Here is a 14,482-nt window from a genome sequence, read left to right on the forward strand (position 1 = left end):
AAAATCAGAAGATAAATGAAATGCTTGTTTGTAGTGTTCATCTGACACAAAAAACAGACAAGGACAGAATAATATAGCAACAATATCTACTAAGAAGAGTTTAAGTTACAGTTTGCTTACATTTTTTATCTAAAAGATCAAAAAGCAGAAATCAACATTTTGCCAATGTCTGCTAAAACATGCTGTCAAGTTACATCAATTTTTATTGTTTGGAGGAGAGTTATTTTTAGAAGAATCTAGAATAACTGTATTTAGGCTTGAGTTAAATTAGCCTGTTCACATTGCACGCTACTTCTTAATACTTGTGACACTAGCTGTTGTCTTTCTTTTATGGCCACCTTCAAAAAAATCCCATTAAGAAAACTACACTCTTGAGATCAGAGAGTAGAGCTTTAGAAGTTGTTTAACAGCCGAGTGAATGCAACTACTATCCCAAGCAGTAATGTGTATTGCAGAGGTCAGCCAGGGCTGAAGTGAAATGTTCATTTCAATTAGTTTCTAATACCTGAAGTTCAAAATGTTCTGACAAAGAGTAACTTACGAATTCCATGAAATATCCATTATATACATGTCACAACAGAACATTAAAGTGACTGAAGGTTCTTCTGCTCTTAAAAAGCAGCAGTCACACAACATCTGCAGAGATCTCTTTCTCCATGACAGCAGCTGTCAATCTGAGGGGCCTTTAACGTTGGACTGAAGCATACTGTAAGGGGTGACCCCTTACAGATAAGGCTCTCTCTGGGGCCATTTTGGGTAGGTGTGACAGACCATGGACGGCAAAGCTCTGAGGTGAGAAGAAAGGCATTAGCCAGCATTCTCTAAGGGAAGGTCATCACTGCCCTTTAGAAGAGCAACAGTTTTATGTACCTTCCTTTCTCCACTGAGAACAGACAGTGAACCTATTGCCTCTTTCCATTCCTCATTCTCAGCTGTGTTCTGTGGGTATGCACAGAGGTACAACAGAGCAGGGATAGACAAACCAAGCTGTTGTTTCTCAAAACACAGTAAACAGAAGCTCAGCAGCTTCAAGGAAAAAGGTTTGAAAACTGCTAGTTTAAGAAGTTCTATTTACATTCTTATTAGCTGCCTTACAGTAGTGGAAGTTTGCAGCACACCACCAGATTCAGGGCGAAGAGACTAAGGATATCAGGCACTGAAAAAGGTGGAAGAACACCAATAGGTGTTAATTTTCCTGCTCAAAATTTCTCTGTTGCCTATAGAAATAGATCACCTTTATAAATTCATGCTCCATTGCAATAAAAAAGCTGATAGTAAATCAGCACTTCTGGAGATGACATATTGAGAGGAAAATGGCATGACTTTAAACCTCACACATCCAGGAAAGAACACGATCTTTCTAAGACTAGAGTTTGGGTGAGGGAGAGAAGTTTGTAATCTCACATGAAACATGATTCCGCATCCTAGCAATTCTTCTTTCCCTACCAAACAATGATATGACAGTGACCAGTCAGCTTCATTTTTATTGTTTGTCCCCAAACAGCATTCAAGATTACTGATAGGCTGTAAAACAAACTTAAATTACCCAAAATGCATCTAACAACTTTGCTTCAATCAATACTGAAATAATGGGAGGAGGGGAGGTATTAAAAAACCAAACCAAAACAAAAACAAAAAACCACCAGTGTTTATTTTCAGGCATACTTCATTTTTCTAAGAAATGCACTGAGAAAGGGACACTATGACTCCATTTCCACAGATAGAAGCATGTCAGCTTTCATTTAAAAGATACATTTTTTTTCAGTACTGCATAGACAGCTTTATTCTCACACAAAAAAACCCAACTTGCTTCTATTTACATGTCGTGGCAAGCAACTTTGCATTATATACCATTCAGTCAAATCTGATCATACCATTAAAGCCTAAATCTAATAAAACCTTTATGGTACGTCTACCTGGACAGCTGAAGACAGCTATCCATTCAGGTGTCTGGAAATGAGCCAGCACTGCCTCGGCCCCATCCTATGCCCATGGCAGTATGGACTGCCTTTCAGAGAAGAATTCTCACTTAAGCTTCTAGACTACCCACATACAGTATGATGTGGAAAGGGTATAATCTAGAAATCTATGGATGACAGCAAAGACAGGTGAATTTTATATTCCACCATTTTCTAGATTTCATCTGTCAGATTTAAACCTATAGGCAAGCTTCTTTATCCACTAAAGATGAACACAGCTGTTTACATTCATTCCTTCAAAGAATGAAGCAGATGTCCTCATTTTCCCTTACAAAATATGGCCAGGAGGGAGGGTGCCCATCTTTGATATTAGGTCTGTCCCCTACAAAGCGGAAGCATCTTCCTTGGCTTTCTCAGAGTTCAAAAGCATACTTCCTACTGCTCATGGGAGAGAATACGTATATTGAAAATAAACTATAGGCAAACACAAATCAGAAAACTATTCACCTTCCCTTTGCAGTTGTTCCACTAACCACAAAACAATTCAAGATTCACAATAGCAGAAAAAGAGCAAGCATTACTGTATGACTCAGTGGTTAGGACACACAATACATCCTCCAGAGAGCCTTTCTGTATTTCATTTAATAACTTTCTAAAATTCTCTGTTACTACAACAAAAAAAGTTACAAACTCAGAACACAGACAACACCCTTAAAAACTGAATAAAGATGAAATATATGTTCTCAAGAAGTTTGACAGCGTTATTTTCATTTTATTTGTTAGAAAAAAGTAAGTAGATACTAAACAGGACAAAACATCAAGGACTGAGTTGCCTGACAATTTTTAGCCACAGTCCAAAGCAGCAAGCAGTTGACACCTTTTTTAAATGGTAAGGTCCACCACCAGTAACATTCAGTTGCAGTAGCCTGATTAAAGCCTAGCAATCCACCACCTTCTTCTTGAAAAACAAGATCCCTGAAGTTTGTGTTTTCTATCCCAAAGTCTCATATACTGGACTCACCATATCTCAATTAGCACTAAAACAAGGCCAAACCACTTTCTCTCTCCTTTCATTTTCAGGCATGTTACACGGAAGAGATGAGAATGTACCCAAGTCTCAACCAAGCTGACAGGCATTAATTGCACTCCGCAACTTTCTGACAAAAATCCAAGCTGCAGCAGAGGGAATGAAACACACTGTGTATGAAAGAGGACAAAAATTATTATTTTCTATTAATACTTGACAAATTATAGCTGTTTTACTGAAAGTATAAATTCTAAACTTACTGAGCTTTAGGTTAGTTTTCATACTTGATAAGGGAAACTTCCTAACTGTTTACTGAGAAGTAAAGTATCTTCTTAATATTGCTGGTTGTACTAAAGATTCAGTACATTAATTTTTCCAAAGCTAATCAAACTTACCAAAAATTATTTTCCCATATAATACATACTAGTTACCTAAGATTTTTGAGTACTGGTTTCTGAATCTTTAGGAAAGTCTGAAAGTGGCATCCCAGAAGAACACTAAAATTATTAAGGAGGAGTCCTGTACCATGATCTAATTCTGATTTCATCAACAAAAGACAACTTGTCATATATTTGACACATGAAAATTGAAGAAGAAATGACAGTGTATGTAGGGGGGGAATTGTTAAAGGCCGTGCTTTTCTAAACAGGTTTTCATGTTGACGTTCTTCAAAATACACTTCCATAATAAGCTCAATATGCTAAAAATAAATGCAGTTTCAAGAAAAATTGAAAATCAAGACTTTGCAAGAATATGACTCAAATTTGTACTTTTGATGTAAAAAGTTTGGAACACAAGTGGTTGGTTTATAGAAGAGTTAAACAATGTAATAGAAGAAGCTAATACACACTTAGATCCATTTACTCCTTGTTTATCCTTGGTAGTATTAATGCTAGTTCTGATGATGAGCTTTATAATGCGCAAGCACGTCCACTGAAAATAAGTTTTGGCTTGTATTGGCCTCGGACCAGAGTTAAACTGGATGCCATTCACTCACCTGCCCAACTCATGCACGAGCTAACTATATTTAATAGACAAATTTCTCTCCCTAGCTGCACAAAACCAAACAGTATTAGCAATACTTTTACTTTCTAAATATGTAATAATTACGATTTAATTTTTACTATAAACTTTCACTATCTTTGGAAAACAAGTGAAGCACTCGATTGTAATTACACCTATGCAGCAAACGCCACAGCATTTGTGACAAAAAAAAAATGATTACATATCAGTAATTACCATCATTTTGTCCAATTAAATCTAGAAATTAATTTACAATTTTATAGTTTTTAAATAGACCTGCATGTCACTTATTAAATCTTATCTCCAGAGCTTGCATAATTCTACCCCAAATTAACACATGCATTACAGTGAGACTACCAGGTACTAGCTATAAATTTTCATTAAGAAAATTAGGACAAAAGCCCACCAATCTGAACAACAACATGATTATTATATTTATATTAAAATGCTTCATTGTCTGTTTTAGGCATCCTAAAATGTCTTAACTTTTTAAAGGGCTGTAACTCTGTGCACAGAACATGCATTTTCTTTCTATAAGACTCCAGATATTTCAACATTCCTGCAGTCTTACAGATATAAGGTCCTCACACAATATATATTTTTCTGAAGTGTATCTTTCGAATCAAAGTACTGTTCCCAAGTACAGGTGAATCAGGCTTCTCCAGAATACTTTCAACAACAATGTCTGAAGGGTTTCTCATGTTCCAACATGAATTCAAAACCATCTATCATTTTGCCTGCAACTCAAGCTTAGAGATAGCTGAGTACTCTAAAAATAAGGCTAACAGATGCATCTTGGTATCTAAATGGACATTAGTGTCTTGAAAATTAACATAAACTGCTAACCTGCAAAATAGTGTATAGGCAAGTTGCAAGGCAGAAAAAACATATGAAAAGCCTCATGTTGCAAGTCAGACTGTTGAGAAAGGTGGGAAACCAAGATTAAAAACTCTTACAGTGGATGTTTGAAAGTGTTGCAACGCGAGCTTATAAATTCCTGAAAAAGGAGGCATAAAACAGGTAGAGAAGAATTTGTCCCTTCAGAGTCTTTCTCGGCCTTCTAGACAGTCACCATCAAGCAGAGTCCTTCACTCTCTCTAGCTAACATGCTTCAGAACAAAAACTGACCAACAACCAGAACAGTAAATCAACATCCAACACTTTTTATGACTGCATTATACAGTTCTTATGGTTTTCTTTCCTAGCTGTCTCCATTTTAAAATCATATCCTTACCTCTTTGCTTAATAAAATTAATCTTTTTCCTAAAAGGATTCTTTCTCTAATGATACAGGTTTCAAAGGAAAAATGACTAACTATGAGTAAAGAAGCTCATTATAATCAAGGATGGACTAGAATACGTACAACAAGCATATGGTTTGGGATTCTGAAAAAATGAAACATTTGCTTTCTTACCACATAAAAAGGACTGGATGCTACATTTGTGCTCTAAAATCAGCTTTGGTAGCCAGTGCCCCATACGCAAGCACTAAGCTAGGGGAAAGTGCTTACATTTCTGAAAATACTCAGACACAGAAGATGACCCATTTAGATTGTTTCTATAGACAAATGGCTTTGCTTTTCAATGTATTCCCAGGCACAATGAAAGACAGAATTAAGGGACTATTTTATGTGACAGGGCAAGAGTCTGAAAGTATTCAAAGTAGCAAGGATTTTTCTCTACCAATAGGTTATTCTACATGAAACCTCTTACCAAGTATCACTTCAGGACAACAGTAACTATTAAGTGGCTATTTCCCATGGGAACTCTCTAATGTCTAGGCAGAGAGCACGTTCAGTTGCTGTCAGAAGTTCAGTTAATAAAATTTTTAGGCCACTAAAGTACATACATTTATCAAGATGTCCAACCATTGGGCCACACTGATCCACCACAAGAAGGTCATTCCAAGCATAACATGCTATGCTGTATTAAATAAATCAACAGACACTCACAGGGATGGTCCACAGGTTTCAAGAGAATAATCTTTTGGCAACACTGATCAGATCTCTAATGAATACGCAGATAGTAAACTTGTGAGGAACCTAGAGTTTACTAGAAGACAGCCTATAAACATACTAGTGCTTCAAGAATTTATCAAACATAGTAGATCTTAAGAACCAATCCCATCTACCTCAATTGCAATAGAGAGTTTGGTATACAAAGGCATCAGGTAAGGCCTGAGGAGCCATAAGAGTTCCTCTTCCCCTTCAATGTAGTATCACTACTATAACATTTTTTCATGAACACTGCCAGTATTTGTAAAGATTTGAGTAATGAAGCCCCACTCTGAATTCTCCTGCAGATCAGACAGATGACTGTATAGGAGGAATACAAATCCATCCAGAGCTTAAAGACATGTACATGAGTCATCTTGGAATAAAATAATATGTTTATCAGCAGAGTAGCCGCAGGTATGGAACAGAGGTCCAGTTCTCCTCCAATGAGAAAAAACAGTAAGAACAAAAATCTTTCTTTGTTAATAAAACATTTTCTCCTTTCCCAGACAAATAACTAATTTTTTTTTATAGTCAGAAGTAGAATGGATAAAAGTCTAGCTAGATAGGCTAGCCACAGATAATCCCCATATCTGATTTCCATTACTGGAAACATCATAGGTGGTAGAAAGTATGTTCTTTTTGGACTGATTTGTACAGAACCTCTCCCTGTATCATGTAACTTGCTGAAGGTAGATTTACTTGAAGTTCATTCCCATGGGAAATGAAAACTGTTAACTTCTTTGTAACTCAGATTTATTTTGTTTTTAATAGACCACTCATGCTAGCTAGACCCACAGAATGCATTCCATTGTCTTGCCTGGGGATGCAGACAGTATTGTTTCAAGTGGGTAGGCACATCCGAAGTTTCTAGAGCAGAACAGTCTTGAATCTTCAAGACTATGGAATAACATCAGTTCGTTCTGTATATGAATGATATGCATATGTATTCTGCCATATAATGCCATTCTTCAGCTGCACTGTAGATCCTTGCAACACCAAATACTTGTATCATTTTTTATGTATTTTCAAAAGAGCAAATTCAAATCAGACTGCCATCAATGCCAGAAACTTTCATTACCACCTCCACAGCAGTCTAGGCCACCTATCACTTCTGAATTATTTGTAAGATATGTTTTTCTCCTGCTATGAAGATCATATGATCATAGCACCTTTGAGGTTGCCCAAAGCAGGATCAACTAGAGCAGGCTGCTCAGAGTATTAAGATGTAATAAATATCACTGTCTTGTATTACCAGCAGAGACTGACATTTGCCACAGGGCGTAGCTGGGAAGCACAGAAGTGAAATTTCCCTCCCCACAAATTACACAATTTTTGTAAAGGCCTTGCTCCTGAGGAGAGGCTTCCAAAGAAAGAGCACCTATGACAAACTCAACTTGTATTTTTGGTTGTGTTCTCAAGCCTAGCAAGTTTCACAACCGCACATGGAATCACAATTGGAAAAGTTTGCCAATCATGGCCTTCTCCTTTAATATCAACAAAAAAGCAGAACCAGCTGAGCGTAAAAGACCTCTCTAAGCACTTCTGCACACACATTCAGTGGCTAGTGACTGAACAAGATTTAACAAGTTAAGCATTTCCTTTTTTAATGGAAAGCTGACTCTGCATGCCATTTTTACAAGAGCTGGTTGAACTACTTAAGTTCACACATATTATAAAGTTACAAATGACTTGTTATTTTCCTTTTTTTTTTTTTTTTAATTACTTGAAGGCCTGTGCCAAAATCACTACAGAGGGTGCTGGTTTATCTTATGATAATGAGAATCTTTTGTGGAAAACTGCTCTCGGCTACCAACAATGGCTCTTCAATAGCGACCCTGCTTATCTGGTATAGCTGATCTGGCAGACAATTTATCTGAATCCACATCACCATCCTGAATGTGCCTGAAGGTAAAAGATTCTGGATCCTTAAACCATGAACAGTATCACATTGTAGATATAATAGCTGACAACTTTGATTTTGGCCACTTCATAGCCATTGCTTTTGGCCACTCCATAGCTGTTGCTTTAGAGGTGGCAACTGGGTGCTGCTGGACAAGCAGCTGTAATACAGTATTTAGCATAAGTACAACCAGTAAAGTACCTCAGTGTCAATCACTCTTCCAATTTTCCATAACCTATACATCTATTATGCAGAGCTGATAGTAAAGAAAAGGGTTAATCTGAAAGAGGACTCCACCCCCAGAAAGGACCCTCGTGTTCCTTTGCCATACACCTTCACTATAAGCTTGCTGGATTGGCCTATGATGGCTTCTCTTCAAACATCAATTTTCATCCATGGTTTGTGTTCAGACTGGCCATCCCCATGCTACAAGCCATTTCCATATTCAACATATTGGTGTAAGAGTTTCTCTCATTATCCCTCTGATTTGGACTGTTCCATTTTGCATAAAACAGTTCATTACATCAAACAGCCAGAAAATTACTCCAAAGACCAGAAATTATAAAATTCACTTCAGCTATAGAAGACTGAGAATACCTCACTCCAATTGATATTTGAGCTATTTATTTGAGCAGTCATCTCTGATTAGAAAGAGCAAAGTTTGAATTATTGGTTTGAAGCAAATAAAGCAAGGAGTTTAAGCTGGTTCTGTTATTTAAGAGAAAAACTCTAACACTGAGTGACAGATAGACAGATACATACATACATATATATGGAGAGAAATACAGGTGTATTGAGTGGAAGCAGGGAAAAATTCTCAATTCACCTCTCCTTGCAAAAAAAGTATGGTTTCAATAAATTGTCTTTCACTGAATGCAGCTTTTTTCTTTTACATCTGCTGTTGGAGAGCATAAATTCACATCTATTTTATAACTTCCTACTCCTCACTTGTTTGATCTGCACTTCATTTCCTTGGGTAAATAACTCCAATCTTTTCAATCTCTTGAAAAACTCTGCCATATCCTTCATATCAAACTCTCTACAATACTGTGATTTATCTTTTTTAAACTAATTGACAGTTAAGAACACACTTTGAATAGCAGATAAGAATTAAGGATTTTGTATAGAATGGCACTTCCTTCTCTATGCTTTTTTCTCCACTTCTGATTACAGCTATAAATTGGGTAATGATACCTCAGCAAATTGCAATGATGCCCAAATTTTCTTGTTATATTAATAGTGTTAATTTAAGAACTTCTGAGACATAAAAATGGTATCATATTTTCTGCCTCCAAAACAGCTTTGCATACACCAACAATCAGTTTTACTTGTCATCCTGCTGTCCTTTCACACAGCTTGCTTAGTATTTCTGAATCTGACTAAACAGTTTTGAATCCTCAGTAAATACTGCTACTTTATAAATTAAATTCTACAGATGATTAATAGAAAATATTGAACAGCGCCTGATTTAAGACAAAATGTTAAGCTTCCTATAACTTAACATTTATTTCTGTTATTTCCTCTCAGACACTTTTGTGACCCATGAAAATATTTTACCTCTCAGATCATGGCTTCTTTATTTAATAGCCTGGTGTGCAGAACGTCCAATTACATCTTTAAAAAGTATATGTAAATTAGAACTATATTAAAATTTAATCTATTATGCTATTACTGCAATCAAAAACCCTAGTAGATTAGTGAGGCACCATTGTCTTTGCAGAAGCAGTACTAACTACACTAGTAATACTAGTTAATATTACGGAGTCTACCATCGGTCTTTGTTGTCATGATATACTTCTATCTACAGGCAGTTGCCACTGTAAGGGATGAGAATTACCTGTGCATGTTTTTTCTTTAAGAGCGCCCAACAATTTTCAGACCTTTTTCCTATGCAAACAAAGTTTATGAGATCACTTACAGAGTATTTGTTGGAAGCTCTCCTTCAGTAACTTAAAATCTATTGACCAATTTCTACCAAACTGGAGTCAAGTACATTGAGGTTCTCCAAATTTGTGAAAACAAGCCAGATAAAGAACAGAGACCCTATTAATACTGCCAGTAAATGAATGCGGCTTACCACGGAGCAGGAAAAAAGGGAAAAAACAGTACAAATGCCCTAGCTATAAGAAATGCTTCAATAGAATTTAATGCCTTTTGTTAGATGCCAAAAAAACTCACCTGGCTTTAGAATATATTCCTGTTTTCTAATAAGTTTTAAGTGTCAGACAGTTATGGCATTCATAATAATCTACTTCTGTATGGAGTCTGCTGTCAGAAGACTAAATTCAGGTCGCAAGCATAGCATCTAAGTCAATCAACAGCAAGGTATCAAGTCATTGAAAACTATCCATTATTTCTGCTATCCATTAAGTGTTTTGTTAAAATGTAACTACCTTCATTATTCTGCAGTTCTTTGTGTGTATAAGGTAATTTATTACACCAACACACTAGCATAAGTAAGCTAGCATTCAATTTAGCTTCCCACCCCCAAAAAATATAGGCACCTAAATTAATTAATATATTTTTAGAAATGTATACACTTTTGATGACTTTTCTGTCCTTTTAATGATTAAAAAAACATTTTTCAGAGAATTAAGAAATGCAATATTAAAGATATGAGACTTTCTAATTATGCTAATTAGTTTATTTTCCTGGAAGCCTGTAATTAATGTTTTGCTTCCTCTCTGATACATTCTTTGTTCAACTTTTGTTATAAGATGCAGGTCACAGCACCGCATAAGCACTTGAGTAGTTCGAAGAGGCTACACAGCTTCTGACCTCTAGGGAGGAGGTGACTCTGCAAAAAAAATTCTGTTTGCAAAGTCATCTGAAATAAATATGACAATCTAAGTTGTTCCAGTCTCATCCCATATCTTTTTTTTCTTTGAAACCATGTGTCCTGGTTTCAGCTGGGACAGAGTTAATTTTCTTTCTAGTGGCTGGTATAGTGCTATGTTTTGGATTCAGTATGAGAAGAATGTTGATAACACACTGATGTTTTCAGTTGTTGTTAAGTAGTGTTTAGACTAAGTCAAGGATTTTTCAGCTTCTCATGCCCAGCCAGCAAGAAGGCTGGAGGGGCACAAGAAGTTGGGAGGGGACACAGCCAGGGCAGCTGACCCAAACTGGCCAAAGGGGTATTCCATACCATTATGACATCATGCCCAGTATATAAACTGGGGGGAGCTGGCCTGGGCAGATGGATCGTTGCTCAGGACCTAACTGGGCATTGGTCAGTGAGTGGTGAGCAATTGCATTGTGTATCGCTTGTTTTGTATATTCCAATTCTTTTATTGTTATTCTTGTCACTTTATTATTGTTATTATTATCATTCCTCCTTTCTGTCCTATTAAACTGTTCTTATCTCAGTCCATGAGTTTTACTTTTTTTTTCCCCAATTCTCTCCCCTATCCCACTGGATGCGTGGGGGAAGTAAGTGAGCGGCTGCGCGGTGCCTAGTTTCTGGCTGGGGTTAAACCACGACACCACGTCTTGTAAACATGTCAGACGACCTCAAGATCCCTCCCAAGAAAGTTAAGAGACTGATTCACAGATGTACTGGAACACAGAACTCCTATTGCAATCTGGCGCCTTGATATCTTTGAGAATCCGGGACATAGTCCAAAAAAAACAAAACTGGAAAAGAGGTATTATCACCCTTGCAGCAGTCAGAGGCTCCAAGGTGGCAGAAAAAGCAGAGCATGAGTTATAAAAGGTGCTTCACTCTCCACACAATTAAATTAAATAGAGTACATTAAGATGCATCAGACACACAGGCAGAACGTTATAAAAAGGCCCAATCCGAATGCAGTAACAGTAACCTGATAAGACTTCCATCATGACACCTTTTCTCAGCAGCCAAAAGCATAGGAACAAAGGAAAAAAAACTTGTTTTCTTTCAAACTCTGCATTTCCCACAGACAATAGAGCCTCATATTTTAGTTCAATCCTCTGTCTGATAAGTATCTGGCTTTTTTTTTTTTTCCCCTTCCCTCCAAACTGCAGACTTACAGATCTTGGTGGATGAGAAGTGAGTGTATATGCAAGTGGGTTGATAGTAGTTTAAGAGTGTTAAAAGAAATATATATAGAAAAAATAAAGCAAGTGGGATTATATGCATCATCTTCTGTGGGGAAGAAAAACCAACAGAAAACACAGGGTATGAGATAAAGCACATCCATCAGGGAAAGCAACAAAAAACAACTATGAAAGAGCAAGTAAAGGGAAAAAAAGTAGTATAAAATACATTAGAAGCACAGGGAAACAGATTTCATTACCTACTATAGGGAAGAAAAGACTGTTATGAAGGAGAAATTGTGAAATGTTGAGTTAAAACTTAATATATTTTACCCCAGCTTTTTAAGGAAATTAGTCACATGTAGGAAGCGTTTGGGGGGAGAGGGGGTGTCCCCCACTTGGAAACTAGCTGGGTGAATTCAATCAAATTTGACAGAAAGGTAGAGGTCTCAAAGATAATTGCCTAAGAAAATGCTAAGTTCATGAAATCAAGATACTATGAGTGTCCTGGCCAAGGGAAAGGCTGCAGTACGCCTTAAGACCTTATTAGACATTAAATGATCCACCATAGAATAAGACTATAAATGTTTCAAATGGGGGGGAGGGGGGGAGGAATCCATTAGAGCTTACAATCATCTGTGATATTTAAAAAAAAAAAAAAGGGGGGGGGGTAAGAAGCCAGGCTTCCACTGCTCAAGGAACTACTTTTTTAAAAAAGTTCTTCCTCTCTCACCTGGGGAAAAAAGGAAGACATGGTAATACTTGGTATAGTATTCACCATCAGGTATAGTAACAGACAGGTGCCAAAAGGCCCTTTTTATATGCAAAAGTGCTGTACAAAGCAGGACATTTTTATCTTCCTTTGGAGAAATCAAAGCAAGAGAGGCAAAGTGACTGCAAGGAAAAACATCAGTGGAAAAGCTGGATGGAAAGAAAAGCCAAGTAACCCAAATCACCTTCCACCCACTACTCCAGTCTGCCTTCAGAACCAGCAGCATCCAACGCACAACATAATACATTTTCTGGAACCTGATTAAAACAGAACATACTTACACCATACAATAATCAGTTAGAAGCCTTTTTTTTTAAAAAAAAAAAAAAAGCTGTATCACTCTCTTGATTTGTTTTACACCGATCAACCCCTTCTTGAATTCACAAATATGCAGTTAATAGCCACTATGTGTTAACATATTATCTCAACACAAATGATGAGCAGCAAGTCCTCGGCTTTTTCAATAAAACCAGATTTTAGATAACCATGTATATTATCCATCTACCCTTTTAAAGCATAGTCAAGTCAGTATTTCATATTCAAAAATGGCATCTGCATGCTTGCTAAAAATTAGTCTCTGCTACAATTTAAGGAAAGAGAAACTTCAGACGGTGTTCTACTGGATACCTTCTTGTGTGCTTGCTTATATACTAGCCTGATAGTACCAGAGAGGCAACTAATTTAAACCAGTGAATGATTTTCACGGGTTCTACAATGAAAGCATCTAGAATCCCAGATGACTGAATTTTGCTGGCAAGCAATCTAGGATGCTTGGACACAACGAAGGTGAACACACTTAAGCAAACTACCAAAGCTTTGTCAATTAAATGTTTCCGATTTAAGGACAGCAAAGCAGAATTAGTTCAATTGTTTTCAACACAATTCTCCAGATAAAATACCGCAGACTCGTTGCACAAATAGATCTTGAAATATTTCACTTTTCAGGAAGCGCACCTTTCAACTTCAGACAACACCCAGCATCTGCACGCCAAGAGAAAAAGGAATGCAGTCATATGGAATCAGTTAACAATTACAGACAATAAACAAATCTACTGCAGTGAAAGATCCACTTTTGATATTAATAAGCAGTGATTCACACGAAGCGTCATATAGCTTTCCTTACTTATCGATTCATCACCCATACATTTAAAAGTCAACTCATTACCATATGAAACGCTAGTTAAACGTAGTACATTTCAGCTGTTGGAGATGCAAACAAAAGAAAGGTCTCAGTGTTGAAAATGTGGGACTTTTACCTAAAATCCTGTTTCTAGCATACAAAGAAGAGGCATGTCCACGTTTAATAAAACAGACCGAAACGCAGCACCTCGCTCCACTCCACGCTGTGAACACTTCCTATCTGTCCTTAGGTTTATTCTATTTTTTTGGGTTTTCCCAAAAAGAATCCAAGTTATATCTTCCCAAGCCAAGGTACCCGTTTAAAACCGTGACTGCCGAAAAGGGTGGAAAGCCAAACTGGAGCATTTAATCTGGTTAAATGCCACCGTGTCGCAATTAGATGTCACTGTACGTTCACTTCAATTCCGAAAGCACATGCAGCATGAAAGGAAGTCACGGCGATGTACCGCTCCAGGTGCAAGCGCATGCAACGCATACACCCGGCGTTAAAGCGAGCCCTTCGGCGCTCTGTACTTTCTCCCCATTCCGCCCGCGACCGAAGCGGGCGCAGAGAAAGGCGTTCTGCCGGCCGCAGAAGTTGGAACCCACGTCCTTCTCCCGCTCCCAGCCGGCCGCGATCCCCAAGCCAGCCTAACAATGGTAGCAGTGTTCCGGCGGCCCGATCCGCCGCCGACCGCATCGAATCCCC

The sequence above is a fragment of the Haliaeetus leucocephalus genome, unplaced genomic scaffold, assembly GCF_000737465.1.
Source record: "Haliaeetus leucocephalus isolate CR32 unplaced genomic scaffold, Haliaeetus_leucocephalus-4.0 Scaffold149, whole genome shotgun sequence".
NCBI classification, from domain to species: domain Eukaryota; kingdom Metazoa; phylum Chordata; class Aves; order Accipitriformes; family Accipitridae; genus Haliaeetus; species Haliaeetus leucocephalus.